This window comes from Peromyscus leucopus, chromosome 5 (genome assembly GCF_004664715.2).
Source record: "Peromyscus leucopus breed LL Stock chromosome 5, UCI_PerLeu_2.1, whole genome shotgun sequence".
In the NCBI taxonomy this organism is placed as follows: Eukaryota; Metazoa; Chordata; class Mammalia; order Rodentia; family Cricetidae; genus Peromyscus; species Peromyscus leucopus.
Window position 1 is genome coordinate 101,901,674 of NC_051067.1, and position 6,000 is coordinate 101,907,673.

The following is a 6,000-nucleotide window of genomic DNA, read 5'->3' on the forward strand; positions in this document are numbered from 1 at the left end:
TCCTTAGGCAGCCTAGTGGAACAGATGCTACAAGAAGTTTGCAAAAGTTCTCTATTAGCTATCGGCAGACTGCTCAGATATTGAAGGGACTTTTTCTTTTAAATAATTATTTAATTTTCAACTTGCCTATACATAGAAATGTTGAAGAGAAATAACTATAGAAACCTGAGATGTGCTAGGGTCTCTGAGGATGCCACTCACAGGAAGGCCAGTTCTCTATCAAAACATCATTTTGACATTCTAGCACATTTTGCTTTGAAACCTAAAGAGACATAAATTTCAATCTTCATGATCACAATTAGGAATGTACACTGTTTTGAAGTCATTACTTATTTTTTCATATCTGGCCCTCCTTTTGATTTTCATTTATAATGAGACTAGATTGAAATGCCTAAGGTTAATGAGACAATTAACTTTATACATGATACCAATCACAAAGATTGTTTTACTGTAATTAACCATGGTGACTTCTAGCAGAATTTTTATACTCATAAATGCATTTTTTCAGTAGTACTAAAGGCTTAAGGGAATTATTTTAAAAGTTTAAAAGCACACAAAACAGCCAAATGTAGGAATGTTTAATTAGCTTTTGTTACAGAAGATGAAACAATGTGAAATGCAGGTTTGCACTCGTCAGCAGTCTATCAGTTTCTAAACAGACACAAGCATTCACCTGAGAGTTTTCAGCCTGCTTTGAGATCCTCCTATTTGACCTTTTCTTAAGTCTATTTCTCAAATGTGCTTGTATTCTGAATGATGTGTTCAAAATGCTCCTTTTCTGTTGACAGTACCCGATTTTGTTTTTGTTTTTGTTTTTTATTTTAAATGTGGAACATTTGGAGAAATGTGCAAAGATGCAACCCATAGCTTGTGCACAATACTGGATTTCAGAAATTGAAGAGCTGTAATGTGCTTTCTTCTCACAGTGAAGCTTGTCAGCACTTCATGCAAATGAATTTATAATGGGAAGACTTAGACCTTTGAAGATAAAACCACTGTCAAGATTTCACTGGCTTTGCCCTCTTACACAGGCCTGGGACTATAGCCATGCCAGGAGGGGGCATTCCTATAGCCCTAAGTCTTTCAGATGGTGAGATAGGAAGTCAACCTCAGTCTAAGAGTTTGAGACAAGCCAGAGCAGCAAAATATACAGAGAAACACACACACACACACACACACACACACACACACACACACACACATATATATATGCTTATAGATGTCATTTTAAGTGACTTCGTTTGGTGAGTTAGAGAGAATAAGAAGTCACTTTGCTAAAGGATTAATCATGCAGTGAATCCTAGCTGGAAAACAAGGTTTCTCTTTTAAAAAAAAATCTTAACTGATACATAAAATTATAATTATTTATGGGTATTTCTAAAACTTTAAACACATCTCTAGAGGTTTTATTTTTGAGCTCTCTGCCAGTGTTGAGTGAGGCAGTAATTAATTTGCTTCCCTGGTATTGTATGAAATTCTTTTTCATGTAATGTTTTTGAGTATATCAATGTTTACTTCTTCCTTTTTCTAGAATGACACGATGACATATCTCTGTACACTGGTGTCCTAATTAGTTTATCTTCTGACATAATTTTAATTAGCTTTATGATATTGCTTGCTGACTTTTCCTCATTGACAATTGCTACTGAGCTTTGAAGAAAATGGTGACATTTTTTGTGTTGTAACCTCATTTACTTTTTGAAATCCCTCCACATCTAGAAAAAAAAAGAAATGTTTTCAGTTTTACTAATAGGAAGCTGAGGATCACAAAAAAAAAAAAAAAAAAAAAAAAAACCAGTTGATTTTCCCCCATGATCTTCTCTTTTTGACATCTAGGCTTTGGTTAGAGTTTTAAAGTATCTGCACAGGGCTCATCATTCTGCAAAGTGGCTTCATTGAACTCACTATATAAGAACATGGAATTCCCAGCCACGTCTGCAGACTGAATCAATGACCTAGAGGGAGCTGAGCTTGGTGTTTCGCTGTTTTTTGTTTTGTTTTGTTTTGCCTGATGTCAGTAGTTAGCTCTGTGAAAATTTTCTTATATTATCTTACACTATTTATTTACAATAGTTTTTCTGTTCTTCTAAATTGGAAACATACTTCTCATTTTGTTCAGCAATTATTGAGTATCCCTCGTGGTTTAGCATATAAGGATTGCTTATAAGATGTTGCACATTTAATATATACACAGCCTCCTTCCCAAATTACCTGAAAGATGTAAAGTAGTATTTAGGGATTTAATATTTGTTGTAGAATACACATTTCTACTTTTTTGTTGTTGTTGTTCCCCCAGAGTTCTAAATTATAATTTGAATCAGTTATGGAAAACCAGCATGTGATCTCCAACTCCCTCACCTGCTTTTAAGTTCAGAGAGATTGCAGAGAAAATATTGGAATCAGGAATGCTGTGTCTGTAACTGGAATAGCCATATGCACTCTGAAAAATGTAACTAATATACTTATAGATGGAAGAAGAAACATGCCAAAATTTTAAACATATTTTCTGCTTTTGAAATAAAGATTTCAAATGTGACTAGAGCCAAATGAAGGAACAGATTACAATATGCGACAAGAATTATCAAACTCCAATGAATTAGACTAAAATTTCACATGTCATAAAGAAAGTATGCCAAATGGATAGAACTAGAAAAAAGTCCTCGAGACCCTAAAAGATATAGTATGTATCCACGTATATGAAGATATTAACCATTAAAGAAATGATAACCAAGCGACAATATAGAAGAAAGGACTATTGGAGACACATGGATCTCCCAGGGTGTGTGTATAGTAATAGTACAGATTTTAATAGGTGGACTGGGGCCAGGAGAATGGGGACGAGAGGGTCACATGGGGAGGGAAATGTTGCTGAGGTAGAGAATGTGGTAAGAAACAGTTAGAATTGAGGGGCATTTGAGGGGTTGTATGGAAACCTATTACAGGGGAAACTTCCTAAAATATATGATGGCAGTCCTAATGAAGTCTCTAAATAGTGAGAGAGACAGCTTCCAAGATAGACATCTCTTGTCACCAAATAAAGCTTCCAGTACTGGGACTGGATTAACATTAATTGAGTTATTGGCCAATGGGGTACTATGGAAATCCCCAAACAACCCAGGCAGTTACCAAGACAATAGGTTGCCCTCCACAAACTGAGAGCAAGGCCCTACTGCTGAAGACAACACCCACATAAACCTCATTAAACTCAGATAGTTAGAGCTGGTGCCTACATTGAATCTTCAACCCTATGTTTTAGCATCTTTGGCATAGGAAAGCACCCTACAGGATTTCAAGAGAGAAACATAAATAACAACACAGTCACAAAACCTCTGATCTACAATCTTTCTTGGCTGAAAATAGGGCAATGGGGGCACAAACTTGTGGGGGTAACTAACCAATGTCTGATTTCACGTAAAGCCTACTCCACAAGACAGAACCCATAGCTAACACTGCTTGGAAGACCAAGAACTAGAGAACAGATAACCAAGAGACCTAATAAAAAACCAAATGCTACTGATCTAAAGAAGGGGGAAGTAGTGATAAAATGACTCCTAATGATATACTGCTATACTCATAGATCAGTGTCTTAAATCAACCATTATCAGAGAAGCTTCCTCCTGAAGCAGATGAGAACAAATACAGAGACACACAGCTAGACAATAGGTGCGTGCGCACGCACACGCATGCACCCATGAGAGAGAGAGAGAGAGAGAGAGAGAGAGAGAGAGGGAGAGAGAGAGAGAGAGAGAGAGAGAGACCTTGGAGCACATAACTCTAAATGAGATGTCTCCATCTAATCCTTCATTCAGAGATCAGGCAACTCCACAGAGAAGACGACAGAAACAGTATCAGAGCCAGAGCCAGAGGGCATGGAAAACACCAGGGGAACTACACTCTCTATATCAGCTGAGCAAAGTTCATATAAACTTACAAAAACTAAAGCAGCAAGCACAGGGTTATATACCAGGTCCTCTGATCATATATTATAGCTTTCAGTTTAGTATTTTTATGGGACTCCTGAATTGTGTGAATGAGTGAGTGTCTGATTCTTGTGTCTTCTCTTCAGAATCTTTCCCTTCTGTTGGTTTGCCTTGTCTAATTTCAATGTGATGGTTTTTGTTTTATCTTATTTTATTTTGTCATGTTTGGTTGTTATCTTTTAGAAGCCTGTGCCTTTCTATTAAGAGACAGTAATGGAGTATATCCAGGTGGAAGGGGAGGTAGGAAGAACTGGGAAGAGTAGAGGGAAGAAAATTGTAATCAGGATATATTGTATTGAAAAAAAAGAACCTATTTTTCAATAAAAAAGAAAAATTTAAAGTATGCCACAGTTGTAAAAGAATGATAGCATTCTGTTTAACTAAAAATATTATATTAGGTCTATTTATTTATAAATATAATTCTATATAAGTGTAAATATATGTTTATAAATATTAGTGAATACATTAAATACAGAATATTAAATATTTTGAATTGGGTAACTGTATTCATTACTTTTACTCTGGATCTAATACAATATTTGGAAAATGAATTTAAGGAAAGAGGAGTTTATTTCACCTGACAATTTGATGGTGAATGTGCTCTGTGAGTAGAAAGCTTGAGGCATCTGGTCAAATTGCATCCATAGCCAGGTTGCTTTTTTGTCTAATCTAGGACTCCAGTCCATGAAACCCTACTGATCAGTCTCAAGAGTAGTATTCCTTCCTAATTTAATATAACCTAGATAATCCCTGACAGACATATTCAGAAGCATCTCCCCTGGTGATAATCTATCTTTACCACCACAGGAACTAAGATTATATCTTTGCAAAGAGTTTCTAAATAAAATATTTTTTAAATAACATTTGTTCTGAAAACTGGATTTTGAACCATCCAGATAAACCTTATGACATCTGTCCTAATTGTACTTGACTACCTGTGGCCATGAGAAAAGTAAATAGTCCCAAATCTTGCCATTTGCCCAGTAGGTGTGCCACCGATCTCAGTCTCAATGACCTCATGTAAATAGTGGTAATGATAATCTACCTTACACGCTTAAAGTTTGCCAAAGTTTCTAAGGAGCACAAAGTAGTTAGCAGAATATCTTCAAAAATGGATCATTCAAAAAAATTTCTGTTGCTGCATTCACATCAGCATTAGAGCATGCAGATTTGAGCAAAAGTGGATTAGAAGAGGTTTTGATTAACATAACATATCATTTTTTTTTATGAAATCTACTCTGTCCATGTTCTTATGAAGGGTTACTTTTTGACTTTTGTTGGAGTGGGGACTTTTAAAACATTTCTTGATTACTTTGATTGATTCAAGACCATGACACTAAAGAGTTCCTATAATTGTAACACTGAACAATGCCAGTCAATCAGTCAGTCTCTCATAACATCTTAAATCTTAAAAGAGAAAACGTGAACTGTTTCTTTCAGGGTTCAGTGAAATTCACTTGACATCTGAAAAGCTCACAAAATATATCTCTTATCCCACCATTTCAAACATAAAATTAATGACTTTGCAGCCACACTGATGAGAGCAGCACTTTTAATGTCTCTGATGGAATGAAAGGCGCAGTAGCAATTGTGGATGGCCCCTTGTGACGAGGCCCCAAGGCAGTGGAGTTCTTCATACAGATTTACCTTGTCAAGAACTTCAAACCTCCTACTGGAGTCCAGAGACGCCTCCAGGAACTTCTCACTTGTTCTTTCAGAATCAAAAGCGCCGGGCGCCATCACGATTGAGCATGAGATTGGCACCTAGGAATGGCACTGAGAAAATGTCCTCCGACATCTGATTGTTCCAGCAGCCAAGTTCTCGCAGTCCTGGATAATGATGTGAATATCCCCAATGCTGAAGGCATATTCCCTGCCAAGGTCACTCAGCAGCATATCCTGCTTCTCATGTGTTTATAATTTACTATTGCTTTTAAGCAGAGGCCAATTAAGCTTTTTGAAGAGCTAGCCTCTTCCCGAGGTTCCAAAAGGTGTTAAAAAGTGATGAGTGAACACACAT

The 6,000-nt window shown here is 36.5% G+C and overlaps 1 pseudogene; it reads right to left on the minus strand.

Annotated features, from left to right (window-relative positions):
• The window catches only part of LOC114707442, a 30,151-nt pseudogene extending 24,431 nt beyond the window's left edge, over nucleotides 1-5,720 (minus strand).
• Nucleotides 5,721-6,000: the final 280 nt, after the last annotated feature.